Source organism: Dromiciops gliroides, chromosome 3, assembly GCF_019393635.1.
Source record: "Dromiciops gliroides isolate mDroGli1 chromosome 3, mDroGli1.pri, whole genome shotgun sequence".
In the NCBI taxonomy this organism is placed as follows: Eukaryota; Metazoa; Chordata; class Mammalia; order Microbiotheria; family Microbiotheriidae; genus Dromiciops; species Dromiciops gliroides.
In genome coordinates, this window is record NC_057863.1 from 616,887,806 (window position 1) to 616,909,228 (window position 21,423).

Sequence of the window (21,423 nt, forward strand, 5' to 3'; positions counted from 1 at the left end):
GGGCGCAATTAAGTCTCTATTCAGCTGCTTCGAGGAGGGAGCGAGAGAAAGAATTCGGGCCGGTGGCACACGAGGAGGCTGGGCATGCGCCCGGCAAATGCTGTTTGAAACAGCTGGTGACTGGGGGAAAGCGAAGACTAGGACTCACGCCTGCCAAAGGCCAGGCTGCCTCTCGTGGCAGGTGTGGGCAAAGCCGGCATTGTCGTGGCAGGCAGGGGAGGAGATGCCTCCAGTCTTCTCAGGCACCCGGTTCACCAGTTAGGTATGCAGTGGGGCGGTTAGGTGAGCAGGTTGATGGTACTTTGCTGGCAAGAAGTCCCATTTCCAAGAAAAGCAGTGCTGTATAGCAAAGTTTCTTAAACGGGGAGGTTGAGTAAAAATTTCTCTGGGGAAAAAGTTTAAGAAGCCCTGATATATAGAATCTTGGGGAGAGAGTAATATTTTCCAAATGATCAAAAAATCTAGTTCCTTTTTCTTCTATTTCCCCACAGTGCCTGGCATGTAATAGGCTTGTTTTTGAGGCAATGGGGGTTAAGTGATTTGCCTAGGGTCACACTATGGGATACTATATGTCTGAGGTCATATTTGAACTCAGCTCCTCCTGACCCCAGAGCCTGTGCTCTATCCACTGCATCACCTAGTTGCTTCATGTAGTAGGCATTTAATAAATACTTACTAGCTCTGACTCTGACTGACTCCTCCAACCCTTGTAACCAACACTGAATTGAAACTAAAGCTGGTATTGGTGAGGCAGGCAGGGAAAGAGATGCCCCCATCTTCTCAGATGCCCTGTTCACCAGTTAGGTACTGGGGGGTGGGGCAGGTAAGGGAGAAGTGTGAGAATATTATTACCAGGGGCCCCCTGCTGAGAGCATGGGTTGACCTTTCTTAAAGGTACTTTATTGGGGTCAAACAAAACAGATTCCCCCAATTGGCCATATCCAAAACTGTATGTCTTAAGTCTGCAGCTTGAATCTATCCCCTCTCTGTCAAAAGATGGGCAGCATGTTTCATCATCACTTCTCTGGAATTGCGGTTGGTCAAGAGTATCATGAAGTTAAAAGTTAAGAGACCCTTGAAACCATGAGGTCCAACTCCCTTATTCTGTAGAGAGGAGAAGGTCTCCCAGGTAGCAGAGTAAGGGTTCAAATTCACATCCTTTGTTTCCAAATCTAGCATTCCTCCCACCACACAATACTATTGGCTTCCTTCCTAGAATCTAGCAGGGTATAAGAGAAAAAAAATCTCAGAGTGGCAGAACTCGGGTTTATTTCTTACTTCTGACACTTATTGCCTGTGTGGTAAGTAGGGCAGGTCAATGTACATCTCTGGGCTTCAGTGTCCTCATCTGCAAATTGAGGAGATTCATCTAAATGGCCTCTGAGGACCCTTCCAACCCCAAACTTAGGATGAATCTCTACCAGTGGATCCTTGCTTAATGAAAGGAGGCTTCCTGGAACCTGCCCATTTCATAATTGAAGGAACTGAGGCTCAGAGAAGAGAGGCTTGCCTTCAATCTCAAGGTCACAAATTTTGAATTAAAAGGACATTTAGAGACTTCTTTTAACTCTCTCCCATTTTTACAGAATGAGGAAACTGAGGATAAGAAAAATTACAGTGACTGGTCCAAATTCACCTAGGGAATGTGTTTCAGCAGAGTTTTGAATACTAAGGGAATGGGGCAAGGGAAAGGAAGAATTTGAGGAGTAGAGAGTAAGGAAGAGGACCAGAAAGCAAAGGAAAGTCAAGAGCAGATTAGCTTAGAATGCAACCTGTGACCAATGGCTATAATCATAGAATGTTCCTTCTGGAAGAGCTCTTAGAGACCTTCTAACTTAAATCACCAATTTTATGGAAGAGGAAGCCCAGATAAGGGAGAAAACCTGGCTATGATTACACAGGTAACAAGTTAGGGAAGGCAGGTTTGGAATCCTCAGATTCTTGTTGACACAAGGTCTGCTTAAGGCCAAATCACCCTCATCAACAAAGCCTGCTGTGACCTCTACAGTAAGAGGCACCTCCCTTTCTATTCCCCTACTTCTTTGTTTTGTTTTGTTTTTTTTTTCAATTTAAAAAAAATTATTGATCTAGGAGCTCTAGAGTGTTGCATAAGTTAGAAGGAATCAATAAAGGAGAGAAAAGTGGCACCTGCTCTTAACACTGAAATATCTGGTTAGGGGGCAGCTAGGTGGTGAAGTGGATAAAGCACCAGTCCTAGATTCAGGAGGACTTGAGTACAAATCCATGCTCAGATACTTGACACTAGCTGTGTGACCCTGGGAAAGTCACTTAACCCCTATTGCCCCACAAAAAAAAAAAAGAAATATCTGGGTAACTTTGGACAAGGCAGTTCCCCCTCTCTGGGTCTCAGTTTCCTTACCTGGGGTGGGGGGGAAGACTAAGTCAACAGTTAAACTGGGGTCCATGAACTTAGATGATCAAAAAAAGACTTATTTTCACTAACCTCTAACTGAAATTTAGCATTTCCTTCAATTATAAAGGTATACAACTAACATCATTTTGAGAAAGCTTTGCAAGACACTCTAAATAGGTCCAGGACACAATGTGAATATTCTCTGCATTAGCTCATCCCCAAGGTCCCCATGAGTTCTCGGATCTAATATAGTTTCAGAGGCTCAGAGGGGCTCCATCAATGCTCCAGATACCATGGGTCATTTCTGGATGACAGGGAAGAGTAGGGTCATAACTTTGACAAAACTAAGCCTACAATTGGGGATTCTAGTCCTTATACTACTCAGTGAAACAAAAAGTTCTTTATCTTTTGGGGGGGGGGCACAATGAGAGTTAAGTGACTTGCTCAGGGTCACACAGCTAGTAAGTGTCAAGTGTCTGAGGCTGGATTTGAACCCAGGTCTTCCTGAATCCAGGGCCAGTGCTTTATCCACTGTGCCACCTAGCTGCCCCAATTATTTATCTTTCATTAAGCTTTTCTGGAAAATAAGCTGACCCTGCCTCCTTCCCAGACGTTTCTGTTTAACAAATATATGTGTGTGTTTACATACATATATATAAATATATGGATATGCACATCACAACCTACACAGTCCTCAGAATTCTCCTTCTAAACTCATCCGTTCCTCCTCCCTTATCCCCACTGTAAAACAAACAAACAAAAAAACATTCTAATCAGAGTAATAACTAGGAGAAGGCTACTAGAACATTGACCCAGAGTGGCAATATCAGTCAAAGTAGAAGATTCTAAACCCTGGACTCATAGCCTCATAGATTTAGATCTGGAAGATATCTTAGAGTCAAACCCAACCCCCAACAGATGAGGAAACTAAAGTTACATAGCTCACAAGTATCTGAGGCAGGATTTGAACGCAAGTCTTCCTGACTCCAAATCCAGCATTCTATCCACTTGCCATGCTGTCTCCTCTTCGTCTTCTGCCAGCCTTCCATCACCCACAGTCCCACTACCACCATACTTTCTCCCAAAGGTTCAAGGGAGTAGTCTTAAGGACACATGGACACACGGGCACACACGGGCACACACTTAACACCAGGTACAATTCCACCTCCAAGGCTTGGCTAATTGCCTTCAGATGGGATTGCTCTAGTCAACGGACCTGGTCCCCTCAATACTGGGGTTTGACAGGAGCAGAGTATAGAGGACTAGATTGGCTCTCCTGTCTCTGGACACCATGCCTCTGAAAGGATTGTACCAGATTTCTCGTCTGCCACATCACACTGATGACTCATTAGTTTTGCAGACTGCTATTTTTAAAAAACAGGAAAAAAACCCAATTCCAGACAAAACTGCTGTCTAGCCATGCTTCCCTCAGCTTATATTTGTGAAATTGATCTTCTGAACCCATGCCTCAGACTTTATACCATTCCCTGTTAAATTTCAAATTACTTTAGTTGAGACTGTGAAGAAAGAACTTTTTGAATCTCCTCTTTGTCTTTTACTGTAGGGGTAAAAAAGCTCTTGGCTTTTTGTCATAGCAAATTTAATAAAATGCTAACCCTTACTGAACCAAGCACAGATCCCTGGGATACTCCACTGGAGACTTGCTGCCACACTGACATCGAATTCACTCTCACTGCTGTTTGGGTCCAACTACAGCCCACACATCTGTCTATGCCTAAGAATTATAGAAGATACTTTGCTAAAAAAAAAAATCTAGGAGAACTATACCTAGAGCATTCCCCGGATCCACCAGCCTTAGAACCTTATCAAAAAGAACATTAAGGTTAATCTGATATGATTTTTTCTCTCTTTTTTTTTTTTTTTTTTAGTGAGGCAATTGGGGTTAAGTGATTTGCCCAGGGTCACACAGCTAGTAAGTGTTAAGTGTCTGAGGCCGGATTTGAACCCAGGTACTCCTGACTCCAGGGCCAGTGCTCTATCCACCCGCCATCTAGCTGCCCCCCCCATATGATTTTTCTTGATGAAGCTGTAGTGGCTCATTGTGGTCATTACTTCCTTTTCCACATGTTTACTGACCATCCTTTAATAATATATCCTAGAATTTTGTAAGGAATCCAAGTCAAGCTCACCAGCCAGTAGTTACCAGATCCAATTCTTTTCTTTCTTTCTACCACTATTGTTTTGAGATGGGGAGTGGGGTGGGAAGTATGTAAAAGAAGCAAGAAGTTATCTCCTCGACCAAATAGGCTACTCCCACCAAAAAGGGGTCATTCCATCCTCAAAGTCATTTAACAAAACCTCTTTCCAGAATACATTATACTCAGTGGTCCATCTGGATATCTCTTTACCTTCCCTTTCCCCAACATACACCAGGGATAGTTTAACAGCTCACTATAGGTTCTAATATCAGGAGACCTGGGTTTGAATTACAACCTAGTCACTAATTTGCTAAGGACCAGAACAAGTCACATCCTTTCTTTCCATCTTAGTTGCCTCATCTGTAAAGTTGGGACACTGCCATCTACTACTTGGGTGATAGAAGGTAAATGATGGAAGATAGCAAAGCTGTAGGCAAAGGTAAACTCATTCTAATAGACTTCATTTGCCAGCCCAGTAGCCAATAAAAAACCAACTTCTTTCTCTTACTGCATTGATTAAAGGACAATATAATTTAGCTCTTCATCTTTGCCATTTCCTCAGTGTTGTCGTCATCATCATCACCATACTAATAGATAGTTATATAGCACTTTCAGGTTTTGCAAAGCACTCACAATTATTAGCCCCATTTTACAGATAGGGAAACAAACTGGGAAAGATAAAGTCACTTGAACAGGTTCAAAAGGCAATATTGGAGGAAGGATTTGAACCTATGCCTCTTCTGACTTGAAATCTAGTCGTCTTTCCACTATACCATACATGCCCTGAACACCCCCCCCCTCCCCGCCGCCACAGACACACCTAGTCATGGCCATGTTTAATTGAGAGGATTGGATGAGCCATATTTTACAGAACCCTAAGGTCCCAGCTCAAGCTTTCTGGAGCCTAAAAGGCATAGACAATCCCAATCCCATCCTCAAGCATTCTAGGTTCTAAGGGCTCCCCCACCCCTCTCCCAGCTCTGAATCTCTAATTACAAGTGAGTTCCAGAACCCTTTCAACAGGGAACTCAGATCTGAGAACCCAGGAAAGTTGGGGGTGGGGAGGAATGTTCAGTCTTAGGTGGAAAGAAGGGCACAGAACATGGTGCCCTGAGGCCAAATTCGACCTAGATTCTGACAAGACAGCTGCATCTATCACCTGCCCACCACCCCAAACCAGGGGAAGGGAGCATTCACCGAAACAGGTCACAGCCCAGAGGCTATCTAGCTCCCTAGATACCCAAGAGGCCGAGGAGACACACAGAGTCTAATGTTCACCAAGGCTGAGCTCTGTGGGCTGCTGCTGCTCTCCCCACACCTGCAAGTTCTGTTAGGCTTTCAGCCAGCTATCAGAACAAGTGAAGGGTACTAGCTCCTTGAATTCTCTGGGAGAAAAATATCATTTCTACACCAACCCTTGGTAATCAAGGAAGCCCTTCCCCTGTCCCCACCCCCTTTACCTCCAGGCTGGCCAATGCCTCTGCCACCTCAGCAACAATATACAGAAATGGCCCTGGCAAGGGTTGACACATGCTGAAGACTAGAAAAGGTGGACGGGGCAGGAGGCGGGGAGTGTAAGAAGAGGACTGAGCTGAACTCAACCCAGAACTTCAATTATCCTGCCCACCAGCTGAGCACCTGGCACCTATTTCCAGACAGTGATGAAGATATTTTCCTTCGTGGAAGATAGAGGCAGAAGGACCCTTAGTCAAGAATCAACAAACATTTATTAAACACATACTATTTGCTAGCGGTGGTACTTGTTGCTTGAAAAACAAAGAAAAAACAATCCCTGCCCTCAAGGGGCTTACAGTCTAGAGGGGAGACAAAGGGGGTGAGGGGGAGGGCGTCTACAAAACAAGGATCTGAGCTGAGAAACCAGGTGGCACGATAGAATAATTTTACAAAAGAAGAAACAGAAGCCAAGGGACAGGAAATTATTTGCCCAAGGTCACACAGAAAGTTAATGAGAGATGCCTTTTTCAGAACCCAACTCATAACATTTAGTCCAACACACATTTCACAGAATTTTGGGTCCACTCAAAGTATGGGATGGAGCAGGGAAAGACTAAGAGATTGAGGGGAGATGAAAGAAGGGAAGGCCCTAAGGATAATGGGTCACAGATGTACAACCCCAGCCTTGATTCCACAAGATAGCAGCTTCCCCAGCCTAGACTAACCTCTTAAGAGCATAAAATACAGCTGTGGGGGGAAGAGGAAGGGAGCTGGGGAAGAAATTCTCATGTAAGGGAATACAGCAAGCCTTCTGCTGAGGAAATCACAGTGTGCCCAAGATTTGCATAGTCTAGTATCAAGTGGATGAAGACTAGAGAACCCCAGGAAAAGCACTTACCCCAGACAAAGTGGAGGCCAAACTTGATGTAGCAGCAAAAGCTGACCTCCTGACTGCTCACTCCAGGTGATTCCTTTTAAACCCAGTGGAGGTGAGGTGGGGTGGGGTGGGGTGGGGTGGGGAGGGTTCTTAAAGGGGTCTGACCCCAGCTGTAATCAACATTCTGTTGGTTGTTGAAAGCCTGAGGCTCACCACCCAAAACTTAATCCATCACCACAAAGTGGGTTTACAGAAAACCCCTTGGAGCAAGGGGTGAGAAGAGGCATGAGCTAAGATCAGAGTGAATGTCTGAGTGCAAATGGATGTGTCAGCATGGGCACGGGGGTTCAAGGAATGCCATCTCACAGATAACAAGCATTGTCATTTGTGTGTGAACCAATTTTCCTTCTAGCTCTGCGTCCTGTGTTCCAAGGGCCCTCCCAGCTCTGACATCCTGTGTTCCAAGGGCCCTCCCAGCTCTGACATCCTGTGTTCCAAGGGCCCTCCCAGCTCTGACATCCTGTGTTCCAAGGGCCCTCCCAGCTCTGACATCCTGTGTTCCAAGGGCCCTCCCAGCTCTGACATCCTGTGTTCCAAGGGCCCTCCCCAGCTCTGACATCCTGTGTTCCAAGGACCCTCCCCAGCTCTGACTTCCATGACTCCCCCTAAGACTGCACAGACTTGGTATGGAAGGCAATGTAATGTAGAGCTTTCTCATCCCTTCCCAGTTGACTTTTAAACAGAAAATGTCAGGAATGAACAGAATCTTAAAAATAAGCTAGTGAAAGGGGCAGCTAGGTGGTGCAGTGGATAAAGCACTGGCCTGGGATTCAGGAGGACCTGAGTTCAAATGCAGCCTCAAACACTTGACACTTAACTAGCTGTGTGACCCTGGGCAAGTCACTTAACCCTCATTGCCCTGCCAAAAAAAAAAAAAATCAGCTAGTGAAAGGGGCAGCTGGGTGACGCAGTGAATAAAGCACCAGCCCTGGATTCAGGACGACCTGAGCTCAAATCCAGCCTCAGACACTTGACACTTACTAGCTGTGTGACCCTGCGCAAGTCACTTAACCCCCACTGCCCCGCCAAAAAAAAAAAATCAGCTAGTGAAGCCCAGGAGGAGACTGAGCCCCAAAGGGATCAAAATGACCTGCCTAGGGTTCATAGTCAGTAAGTGGCAGAGTTGGACCTAGTACCCAGTACTCTTCATACTTTTTCCAAGAGAAAATGGATCTTGGGCCATTGTGGAAATCAATTTGGAACCACGAGGTTACTAAATAATACATAGCCTTTGACCCAGCAATATACTATATCCATGCCCCAAAGAGAGGATTAAAAAGACAGGTGCAAAAATATTAACAGAAGTTCTTTTTGTGCTGGGGGAAAAAATGAAATATAAAAGGGTGCCCACCAATTGGGGAAGGGCTGAACAAATTATGGCATATGAATGTGATGGAAAAGTATTGTGCTGTAAGAAATAATGACGGGAATGGTCTCAGAGAAACTTGGAAAGACTTGAATGAACTGACACAAAGTGAAGGAATCAGAACCAGGGCAATTTATACAATAATCCCAATATTATAAAGACAAAGAACTTTGAAAGATTCATTACTCTGATCACTGTAATGACCAACTACGATATCACAGGACCTGTGATGAGCTATGCTAACTTAGTGACAGAGAAATAATAGATTCAAGATGTAAAATGAGACTACTCTCTTTTGGGGGGTGAGATTTGTTTTGCTTGATTATGCGTATTATTACAATGGTTTTGCTTTCCCTCCCCACCCCCACCCTACCCCCTGCCAGTGCAAGGCAAGTGGATGGAAAGGGAAAAAATTAATTTAATTATTTTTGTGTGTGTGAGGCAATTGGGGTTAAGTGACTTGTCCAGGGTCACACAGCTAGTAAGTGTTAAGTGTCTGAGGCCGGATTTGAATTCAGGTCCTCCTGACTCCAGGGCCGGTGCTCTATCCACTGAGCCACCTAGCTGCCCCTAAAAATTTTTAAAAAGAAATTAATCCTGGAAAATTGGAGGCATCTTTCTGATGCCTTTACATTGCTTTCCTCTCCAGACAGGGCACTGGGGACAGTAAAGGAAGGGGTGCAGAGAATGGGTGGATTGTTTTAGTGAATAAGGCTGTCTGTAACCTTATTTAAAAGTCACTCTTGCTCATAATTAGAGGCACTTACCCCCTCAGATCTATCCTTTCCCTCAGATTGGTTTTTATGGCTGGTAATAACTCTCGTAAATTCCACAACAGATGGAAATTTTATTTGACTAATCATTGCCGTTTGACTTACTGGGGAGCATGGGGAAGCCTGGGGCTCAGCCTGGCATGGTTCCAGGAGAAGGGACCATCAGGGGGCTGGGAACGAAGCCCAGAACCCAAGGCCACCTTGAAGGCTTGGTACTAAGGAGAGTTGGGAAGAAGGTATCTGGAACGAATTGGATTTTTCTTTGTTCCATAAAGCGACCAACCCAGGGACTACCTGCTTCACTGGTGGACCTCAAAATAAATAATGCTCTGGAAAATCAACTGGGAAAACAACTCTCCTCCTCCTTTTTTCTCCTCCCTTTCCCTCTTCCTTCTCTTCCTCTTCTTCCTCCTCCTCCTCCTCTTCCTCCTCTTTCTTTTCTCCCATTAGCCTCTCAAGTAGGCACTGGAGAGAAATGATTAAGGCAAAGAGAAGAACTGGGACAGTATGGAGGACCTCTAGATTTAGAGTCAAGGGTCTTGGGGCAGCTAGAGTACCAGCCCTGAAGTCAGACACTTGACATTTACTAGCTGTGTGACCCTGGACAGGTCACTTAACCCCAATTGCCTCACACACACACACACACACACACACACAGAGTCAGAGTTCTTGGGCTTGAATTCCAGCTCTAGCATTAACCAGATGCATGGCATTGGGCAAGTTACTTCTCTCTGGGCTTCAGTTTCCCCCAACGGTAATAGTACCTTCCATCTCAAGATTCTCTGATCCTAAACTGAGAGAGATGTGGCTGTGCTCCATCTCATATAGTCAAAAAATCTCAAAGTTAGAGGAGGAGCCCAGGGGTCACTTAGAACAACCCTGGGTGGTGGTCATCTGGCTTCTACTTGAATACCTCCAGGGAAGGGGAGCTCACTGCCTAAAAGGTAGCTCATTTCACATCAACTCTAATCGTTAGTAAATGCTTCCTTGTGCTGAAGAGTGGAAAGAACACTGGGTCCCAGTTTACCCATCTGGTCGAGATGGCCCAGATCCCTCCCCACTCCAGGTCTGTGGTCCTGCAACTAAACCATGAGTCTCCTGGGAGCAGGGCCTGGGTTTTGCCTTTCTTGTGTGTCTAGTGTTTAGCACAGTGCTGTGCATATGATTCCATATTCCTAAATCCCCCTCCCTCTACCTTCCCCTTTATTTCTCCTTGTACTTCCCTTGCAGGGAGTCACACAAAACCAATCCAATCCCACTTCCATACACACTGGCCCTTTATGTACGTGAGTACACAGTTATTAGGCTTCCCCAAAATGTTTTCCTTCAGAGTAGAATAGAAGGATAGGTTTGGCGGGGAGGCAATGTGGGTTAAGTGACTTGCTCAGGGTCACACAGCTAGTAAGTGTCGAGTGTCTGAGAAGGATGGATTTTTGAAAGTAATCTCATCTTTGTCATCCACAGGTAGAAAGGGCACTTGTCTGGGGTATTAGGGGTGGGCAGGGGAGGAGAGGAACAAGCATTTATTAAGCACCTGCTGCTTGGCAGGTACTATGCTAAATTTTTGCAAATATAATCTCATTTGATCCTCACAACAACAACGGAAAAGAAGTACTAGTATTACCCCTACATTATAGTTGAGAAAACTGAGGCAGACAAAGGTTGCCCAGGGACACAGAGCTAGTAAGTATTAACCTCAGACCTTCCTGACTCCGGGCCCAGCTTTCTATCACCTCTACCATCTAGTTGGGGAAAAGTCAGGAAAAGGATGTAGAAAAACTCAGGAGATCCAGGCTCCAGTGCAAACTCTTACTGATAACTAATCATATAACATTGGATGAATCGCTATTGAGCAAGACCTCTAAGAAATGAAGTAGTTGGAAAATTAGATGGTACCTAAGGTCCCCTCCAGGCTCTGACATTCTGTGTTCTAAGGCTCTTCCCAGCCCTGACATTCTCTGTTCTAAGGGTCCTCCCAGATCTGACATTCTAGGTTCTAAGGGCCCTCCCAGCTCTGGAATTCCGTGTTCTAAGGGACCCCCAGCTTTGACATTCTATGATCTTTAATTCTATAAAGGCTACAGTTATAGTAGAGAAATTCCTCAGGGATTAGGAGGAATAAAATTACTGATTTGATTTTATTTCTCTTCATCAGCCTCCCTTGAAAGGTAGCCTAAACTCTAAGCCTGAGGTGGGGAACCTGGGGAGATGGAAAGAGAAAGAAGTGGGTGAATGGGGGGATAGCACTGCTTTGAGACCCTTCAGAGAGGGCCCATGGGCCATGGGACTGCTTTGGTGACAGCAGAGTGAGCCACAGCGGGAAGGGAGATGAAGGCGAGCTGGGGGAGCCCTGGCTATGGGGGGTTAATCCTGAAAGACTGTAGAATTCCCTATGAATACCAAGAGAAAGCATTATCATGATTAATGTTATTTCAAAGACTTAATTTTTTTTCTTTCAAAATTGTGTGTGTTGTTGTTCTAAGTGCTATCTCCTGATTCCAAATGTCCTTCCCCCTGGAATAATTTGGAACAAGGTTACTGCTGCCAAGTGGGCCTCTCCTCCTCTGATCTTGAATCTGACAGTCCTGAGGAGCTGAAGGCTTGTTATCAGCAGGAGGCTGGATGATGAAGGAGCCAGAGCCCAGTTCCCCGACGAGGCACTGACGAGGCGCTGACGTCTTCAGTTGCCTGGCTGGTGGTGGCCCACTTCCCATCTCTGCTTGAATGGCTGGACAACCAGGCCCGAGCCCTAGCCTGGAGCAGGAGAAGAGCCAACGATCAGCATCTCTATGGACTAGGCTCTGCTTTTGGAGGATTAGCTGTTAGCACAGCTTTACCAAGTCCCTCGGCAGGGAGGCTAAACCAGATGCACAATGAGCAGAACATCCCAGCAAGCCCAAAGGGGTCTAAGGAAATGGAAAGCACTTTATAGAAGGGATTTTCCACTTATGACATTCTATGTGTTTAAAAAAAATTTAAGACAACAGTAATAATCCAAGGACTTCCTTAAAATACAGAAAGCAACTAACCTCCGTGCCAAGGTGAGTCAACATTTCGCGATTCCTGATATACTAATGCTAGTAACACATAGAATCATACAATGTCGGGGCTGGGAGGGACCTTAGAACCTACATTTTGTCCCTTCTTGTCTATTTCTCAACTATCCTGCATGGTCTCCAGCCATCCTCCTCATTCCTTCTGCACTAGGGCCCTGGGCTCTGAAAGGTGACTCTTCTCCTGACCAACCTTAGACTCGAGCCTTTTCATAGCCTCAAAGCCATTTCCAAAGTTTGCCGCCACATTCTCCACCCCACCCCCAGTCCCTCACCTCAGTACAGGGCAGGAAGCCTGTCTTGCTTCCTTATACATATATCTCCAGCATTTACCAGACTGCCTTGTATAATCACCTTCATTCACTCCTCACAAAATACCCAAGCCACCGCAGAGCCATCCTGCCACAAATGGGGGCCACATGGAGAAGAGAAGGGGAGAGCTTACCTGGGAAGCTCCTTCCTCCCTCACAGCCCTGTTCTCCCATTGGCTAGTCCCACCCCCCAGCCTCCATTTTGAGAATGGGCCCAAGCCAGCCAATCCCAATCCTGCTCCTGACTCTCCACACTCTACAACCGTGTGCCAACCCCTGCCCCACCCTGCTTTTCAGCTCCTTTCCCCCATTAGAATGGAAGCTATTTGAAGGCAGGAAAGGATGTTTCTTTTTGCATGTATCTGTGCCCCTAGAACTGAGCACAGTGCCTGACGAATAGGAAGAAGAGCTTAACACTGCAAACATTTATGGAATTATCAATAGAGTGACTTGAGGAGCCTGGTGTGCCCCTATCCAATAAACCACACAGCGGGCAACCTCTCTTCACTCTCTGGGCACACAAACTCCAAATTAAAATTCTGGATGCTGAGAATGAAAAACGATGCCAAGTCAAGATGATGCTTGCATGATTGGTCCCTTAGGCACTTTGATAAAAAACAGTTTAAAAAAAAAAAGTTGACATTTATATAATGCTTTAAGGTTGACAAAGCTCGTTGCTTATGTTAATCTCGTTTGAGCCTCACAAAAACCCTGTGAGGCGGGTATTAACCCTTATTATTCCCGTTTTACAGATGAATACAGTGAGGCTCAAAAGCTCAGGTTACACAACCAAAAAGCACTGAATACAGGAGAACCAAAGTCTTTCCTGATTCAGTCTAATAGACTTTCCATTACATCACCCCTCACACCATTCATTACTGCTTCTATTCCTGTGGTTAACTGAGAGCTGGCTATATGGGCAGTGGGGAAATTGGTTCTAGTCTGATTAATTCTCTGTGTGATCCTAGACATTTCCCCTCTTTATCCTTTTTTTTTCCCTAGTCAGTAAAATGAGAGGAATGAAACTCTAAAGTGTCTTTGAGCAATAATATTCTCTGTCCTAAAGTCCCTTCCAGATTGATCTTCTAAATTCACCTCTCCCCTGCCAACTCTAGCATTTTGTATTCTAAAGGCCCTCCCAGCTCTGATACTCTGTGTTCTAAGGGCTCTCCCAGCTCTGACCTTCTGGGTTCTAAGGCCCCTCCCAGCTCTGACATCCTGTGTTCTAAGAGTCCTCCCAGTCCTGACATCCTGTGTTCTCAGGTCCCTCCCATCTCCAGGTTTCTGTGTTCTAGGGGCCCTCTTAGATCTGACATTGTGTCATTCTATGCTTTACTAATATTGCTGTCATGGTCTTCTTTGACAATAAAGGACAAACAACAGCATATAGGTTTATCAGTGATTGTTCACCTAGGAAAGTGATTGTTCCTTGTTTTCTGTGTTTTAAAGAAATTCTTGGAATTTTGTTTGTTCTGTTTGGGTTTGGGGAGTTGTTTGTTTTCTTTGGGAAGGGTGAGGAGAAGATCCAAGAGAAAATGAGGAAGGGAACAGGAGAGTACCAGGCTAAAGTTTCTGAATCCCAAATGGATCTACAATAGACTGCAGCCTGGGTGACTGTCTCCACCCCGCAGGCTCCGAGGCCTGCTGCTCATGTATGGATCAGACATTGCTTTCTCTGATCTGCTTTCCAGACCACTCCCTCTACTTGGACAGAACCTTTGGATCAGGGGCTCATTCTCAGCAGCAAGCTGCAAAGTGAGAGGATTAGAGGAGATTGGGAGCCATAAATCACACTATTAGAATCGAAGCATTCAAGCCAAGGCAGGGAGAGTTGGGGACCCATCCCGCACTCAGGTCTTGGTGCTCCCCATCTCTGGGGCTCTTTGTGGGAGACAGAGAGAAGCAGAGTAACAAGGGAAGGCTCTTCTGTCTCTTTCTTCCTCCTGCCCTGGTTGAAGAATATAGGTTTTACCCCTTTTGCATCCCAATAATGCTCTGACTTGGGACAGGAGAATCTTGGCACCAGATGGAAATCCATACATGGACTTGGACCTTGGGCTCTGGAGGCCGTAGCATCCCAAGGATGAAGGGACTCGGGGAGGGACTTCCTGGCTAATAGATGAGCTCAGTACAGCAGATCTAGGCTTTCTAGGCCTATATCCTTAGCCTGGAGAAGAGGGGAAGGGATTTAGACTCATAGACTCAACTTGTCAGAGCTAGAAAGTAACTTAATACAGAATGTTAGAGCCTGGGAGGGGTGTTAGAACCCAGGATGTCAGAGATGGGAGGGCCTAGAACACAGAATGTCAAAGCTAGGAAAGAGAGACCCCAGAACAGAGAATGTCAGGTGGGAGAGACCTTAGAACATAGAATGTCAGAGGTGGGAGGGACCTTAGAATACAGAATGTCAGAATGGGAGGGGGGGCTAGAATACAAAATGTCAGAGCTGGGAGGAGCCTTAGAACATGGAATGTCAAAACTGGCAGAGGCCTTAGAACACAGAAGGTCAGAGCTGGGAAGAATCTTACTGATCATGTGATACAACTCTGTCACTTTATAGATGAAGAACTCAACCCAGAGAATAAAGATATCTCCAAGGGAAAACATATGATTGGTAGCAACCAGGACTCAAACTCTTGAATTTGAGTCCCAAGGTCTTTCCATGAACTCATAAAGCCTTCTTCTTTAAAGGGTTAAATCTACACATCTTTTATGAGTTCTATATCCATTTTCCAATGAGTCCTGATAATAGCAAGATATTGACTCTGGAATGACTCTCTGTACCCACACATACTGTAGCAGGTTTGGTTCTGAGAGGCATGACTAACACTACTTTCAGGGTCTGAGGTATAACCCTCTGTGTGACTCTCCTAACACTAACTCATAGGCCCACACCAGTGTGCTTCCCTTTAACAAAAGGTTCTGCTGAATTTGCCTCTGGTAGAGTGAGGTGACTTAGCTGGACAGACCAATCCACTGCTGAGCTGGGTCTATTAAGTCAAAGCTTCTTAAACTGTGGGTCAAGACCCCACTTGAGGTCATGTAACTGTGATGGTCACGAAAAATTTAGCAGTCTATTTGACATACTTATATATTCAGGGTAGAGTAAAAACTTCTCCAGCAAAAAAGGGGTCACAAGTGGGAAAAAGTTAAAGAAGCCCTGAATTAGGTCACTCAGTGACTCTACTGGGTCTTCATTAGGCTTGCTGTGATTGTATCATCCAAGCTGCTGATGCTGGGATGCTACTGCCAAATAGTGCTGGGCTGGGTTGACCAGCTGACTCCCTGAGCTCATGCTTTGAAGATCAGCAGCAGTATTTTTCTGCTTTCAGCCCCTGGCTTGGCTAGGTGGTACTGTCTTCTCTTCAGCTGGAGTGTCACAGTACTCATCCCTTCATCTGTTATGCTACAGTGCTCTTCTAGTTAGCACATTAACTCTTTTTTTGTTTTTTGCGGGGCAATTGGGGTTAAGTGACTTGCCCAGGGTCACACAGCTAGTAAGTGTTAAGTGTCTGAGGCCGGATTTGAACTCAGGTACTCCTGACTCCAGGACCTATCTCTATCCATCTCTATCCAGGGCCGGTGCTCTATCTACTGCACCACCTAGCTGCCCTTAGGACATTAACTCTTAATTTAGAATGTACAGAGCCTTTGATCCCTCAAAGCCTCAAGTGTGAGATTCTTTGTCACCTCTAGGTAAGAGATGGGAGAGGCCCAGCCTCTCCTGTTCTACAGTCCTTTCAATTTAAAAGTTCCTTCCCTCTACCTTGTCCTTGTTCCAATCAGTCCAATTTCACCTCCCAAACTACTCTGGGAACTTTAAGTACCTGTCTAGGGACAGCAGCATGACTACAATCTGTGCCCTGAAGATAAGCACATTGTCTCTCTTGCCTCTTCATATGCATTTGAGCAATTTAAGCCACATAACCTTTCTGGAGTGGGAATGTCAATTTGACATCTTAAGGCCTTCCCTATTACATTTCAGTGTTCCTGTCTTTTGGTCCTCCAGACTTTAAGCTTTTACTGCAGTCCTCCTTAGAGTACCCTTCCCCCACCCCTTTCAGCAACTAGTCCAAGCATTTTGGACTGTGAACAAGGAGGGTCGGGTTCAAGTCCTGAAGATGCCATTAAATCCTTTTATGATAACCATTTCCTAATAGATAAGTGATCAAAGGATATGATCAAGCATTTCTCAAAAAATAACTGCAAAGTTATCACAGCTACATGAAAAAATGCTCCAGATCACTAATAATAAGAGAAATACAAATAAACACACACACACACACACACACACACACACACACACACTCTGAGGTTTCATCTCACACCATGCAAATTATCAAAGATGACCAAAAAATGGAAGTATTCAATGTTGGAGAGATGTAGAGTAACAGGCATTCTAATACATTGTTGGTGAATCTGTAAAGTGGTATGACCGTTTTGGAAAGCAATTTGAAATTATGTAACTAAAGTGACTAAAATGTCCATACCCTTTGAACAAGGATCTCTATTACTGGGCTTATAACCTGAGGAAGTCATCAATAGAAGAAAGTTCCCCTATACACCAAAATATTTACAGCAGCACTTTTTGTGGTGACAATGAATTGGAAATCGAGGGAATGCCGATCAATTGGGGAATGGCTAAACAAGTTGTGATATATGAATGTAATGGAATACTATTGTGCTATAAGAAATGATGAGCAGGAGGAGTTCAGAGAAACCTGGAAGGGCTTACAATGAACTAATGCTGACTGAGAGGAGCAGAACCAGGACAACATTGTACACAGTAACAGCAACATTGTGTGATGAACAATGGTGATAGATTTGGCTCTTTTCAGCAATGCAACGATCCAAAACAGTTTCAAAGAATGCATGATAGAAAATGTTCTCAACATCCAGAAAAAAAGAACTGTGGATTATGAATGCACATTGAACCATACTGTTTCTACTTTGGGGCTGTTTTTTTCCTTCTTTTTTGAGTTTTTTTCCCTTGTGCTCTGATTCTTCTTTCACAAGATGACTAATGCAAAAATATGTTTAATGTGATTGTACATATATAACCTATATCAGACTGCTTTCCGTCTAGGGGAGGAGGGAGGGAAGGGAGGGTGGGAGAAAAATTTGTAACTAAAAATCCCATGAAAACAAATGTTGAAAACTATCCTTACATGTAACTGGAAAATAATAAAATTCTTTTATTTATTAATAAAAGAATTGGAAACAAAGAAGTACTGTACTCATTGGAGAACGGCTAAACAAATTGTGGTACATGAATGCAATGGAATATCACTGTGCTATAAGAAAGGATGTATGTGATAGATACAGCAAAGAAATATCTATATGAACTGATACAAAGTGAAGTAATCAGAGGCAAGAAAACAATATACATAGTAACCACAACAATGGAAATGGGAAGGACAACCACACACTAGAACATTAAAAGTAAATGTAGGGGGCAGCTAGGTGGTGCAGTGGATAAAGCACTGGACCTGGATTCAGAAGGACCTGAGTTCAAATCCAGCCTCATGTGAGATTAAAATTGGATATTAGATCATAAATCTCCCCTACTTAACCTTTCCCTTAATTTATCTCCCAGACTAGTAAATGGAAGAAGCTTCTGGTTTTCTAGATAGAGCCTTTATTGTATGGTAGTCACAAGGTGATGTTGATTAGAAGGATAGGAAAGTAGAAATACAATACAAATCATCTTAAGTCTAGGCTTAGTCTATATTCTGTATAAAACTCACCAAAAACCCAAGGCCACTTTTGGGGAGAGAGACCGAGTCAAGCGCGTGCTGTTAACCAAGAGCCGGGCCGAGTCAAACTCCAGTCCGCGTCTGTCTGTGCAGCGCAGCCAGGAGACCAGCAGAGCAGGAAAAAGCTCCCACTTCCGTTCTCTCCTTGACTTTTAAGCTCGCACCCCGGAAGTCAGAAGTTGAGTGCTCAGCAGGCAATGCTGTTGGTCTCCTCCCAAAAAGGGTGGTCCTAAAAAAACCCAAAAACTGCCGTCTCTCCATTATCTAACCGACTGTTAAAACTTTTTACCACACTCAGACACTTGACACTTACTACCTGTGTGACTCTGGGCAAGTCATTTAACGCTCATTGCCCCACAAAAATTTAAAAAAATAATAAAAGTAAATGTAGGGGCAGCTAGGTGGTACAGTGGATAAAACACCAGCCCTAGATTCAGGAGGACCTGAGTTCAAATCCAGCCTCAGACACTTGACATTTACTAGCTGTGTGACCCTGGGCAAGTCATTTAACCCTCATTGCCCTGCAAAAATAATAAAATCAAAAAGTAAATGTAGCAAAATTATAAAACTCAAACAGGTCTTGAATAAAGAGATATGAGAACACACTGCCAACCCGCCCCTTCATGGAGGTGGGAAGTACACAAAAGTTATACATTGCATGTTTCAGACTTTTTCAATGTATCAATATGTTGTACTGGGGGGGTTTTCCCTCTCAAGAAAACATAATTTGTTTTGTGGGATGACTCTTTAGAAGTAGGTGCAAGAGGGGGAGGGATACTTAGGATAACTATGTTGATGTGAGAAACAGAAAATATCAATATGAACTTATTTCTTAAATTCCCTTTTTTGCTCCTAGGAAAACTGTTTCAGCCTCAGTTTCCTCATCTGTGAAATGAGGAGCCTCATAAAAATAGAACTTAGATCATGGAAGGAACCCTAGAAAGTAACTGGTCCAATTCCTTTATTGTACTTCATGAGAGAACTCAAACACAGAGGGGTTGGGATTTGCCTTTGATCACACAGATAACGAGTTATAAATCTCAGTTGAACCGTATTATTTCTAAGATCCCTTCAAGAATGGATGAAGAATAAGCACAGATTTGTATTTAGGTGCTAGAAGAGGAGGGGTGTGGAGGAGAAGGGCAGGACAGAGTATAGCCCAGTCTGCCAAATGAGGTAGATACACTTCCCATCTTGGGGAGTCCCCAGTCTGATGGTGGAGATAGCCCCTTTTCTCAGAGTCACCAGTCCCATGGAAAAGACACAGGCTCTACCCTTGAGCGGTACCAAATATACTGGAGAGACAGTCCTTGACCTCAACGAGGTCCCTGTCTAATGGAGGAAGGGGAAACACAGTAAGGCATCAGAGACCCCCAGTTTTATTGAGGGACAGTCCAATCTGGTGGGAGGAAATGGAGCACAGTCATTACCCTCAGGGAGCCCCAGCTTTATGAGGGGACATAGTCTGTATGCTCAAAGAACCTCTAGTCTTATGGGAGCACATGATCCCTGCCCGTAGGGAATCCCCAGCCTATGACTCAACTTTTACCCCCATAGACACAATACCAAATTGCTCTATGAGAAAGCTTTCAGTCCTGAGCATCCAGGACCACCCCTCCTCTGCTCTTCTTCTCTCCCTGCTTAGCTGAGCCCAAGTGTTGTAGAAGTTGGGTTCAGCTAATGGTCTCTGACTTGTTCCTACTTCAATAAGCAGCCTTGGCTTCAGAAGCAATTGCTACCAATTGGGCAGGAGCGGTAACTTTACAAATGCATAGATGCCCATCGCCCACCGCTTTCGAGCTGAGGCTAAATTAAGGTTCAGGAACAGAGATGCATCTCGATCAAAGGAAGCTGAGAAATTCATTTCCCCCTCTAAATGATCTTCTCCTAGTTCTAAATATTCAATAATTTCCTTGCTGGGAAATGCATTTCCCGAGGCCTTGTGGTTTGTCTTATTACTTGCATTATCATCAATGTGTTAAGATGGACAATTCACAACAGGCTTTACACCCCCACTCTTACCCACCCCCAGCAGCACTTTCTCTCCTCCCTCCTAGAAACAAGACATGGGGAGAGACTGAGTTCTGACACCTATTGTCTTGGGGAGCCAAAAAGAATATAAAAGGTCATCTAATCTAAGCCCTTTATTTAATAGATGGATAAATCGGGGCCCAAAGAAGGGAAAATAATATGAATCCTGGCTCTGCCACTTACTACCCTGGTTCAACACTTCTGCTGTACCATGATGCTCACACCTTTAAGGTCATTGAATCCAATCAACCCCTTCATTTTATGGGAGAAACTGAAGTTATGTGACTTGCCCAGGGTCACACAACTAGTAAGTGCTGGAGGAAGGATGTGAATGGAGGTATTCCTGACTTCAAGTCTAGCCACCTGTCTTTCTACTGCCACCTCTCATAGAATGTTACTAAGGCTGGACAGGACCTTTGAAATCACTGGGTCAAAGTCACTCATTTGATGGAAGATAAGCCCAGAGAAAAGTGACTTATACAAGCCCACACCAAGGTAAGAGAGGGAGGACAATAATCCAGAGCTCCTGATTCCAAGTATCTTGATCTTTTCTCTACCATCAGCTATCATTATGTGTATTGGGAGTGTGTACCCCATAAAGGTGGAAGCATCTACCACCCCATTTGTATAACACAATGCTCCAAAGACAGTAGGTGTTTAATAAATGTATTGAATTAAATGTTCCATGACTGACAAAGTGATCATAGACTTGAGCTGGAAGAGACTTTAGATAACATTTAGTCCAACCCTTCCATTTTATAGATTAGGAAGGTGAGGACCACAGAGATATAACCTGCCCAAGATTTCACAGGTAGGAAGTAGCAGGACTGAGGGGTTTTTAGAAGGTTGTCTGACTCTGAAATCCGAGTTCCTTCCATTATACTTCTCCAAACCCTATTCCATACAGCTGCCAAAGGAGAAGGAAGGAGGGAAGGGAATAAGCATTTATGTGGTGCTTACTATATGCCAGATACTATGCTAAGCACTTTATACGTATTATCTCCTTTGGGCCTCACAACAACCCTGAGAGGTAGGTGCTTTTATTATCTCCATCTTACAGTTTAGGAAACCGAGGCAGACAAAAGTTCAGTGACTTACCCAAGGTCACACAGCTAGTAAGTATCAAAAGCTGGTCCTGACTCCAAGCATTGAGTACTTTTCCATGTGACTCTCCCTATTCAATAAACTCCAGTGGTTACCTATTACCT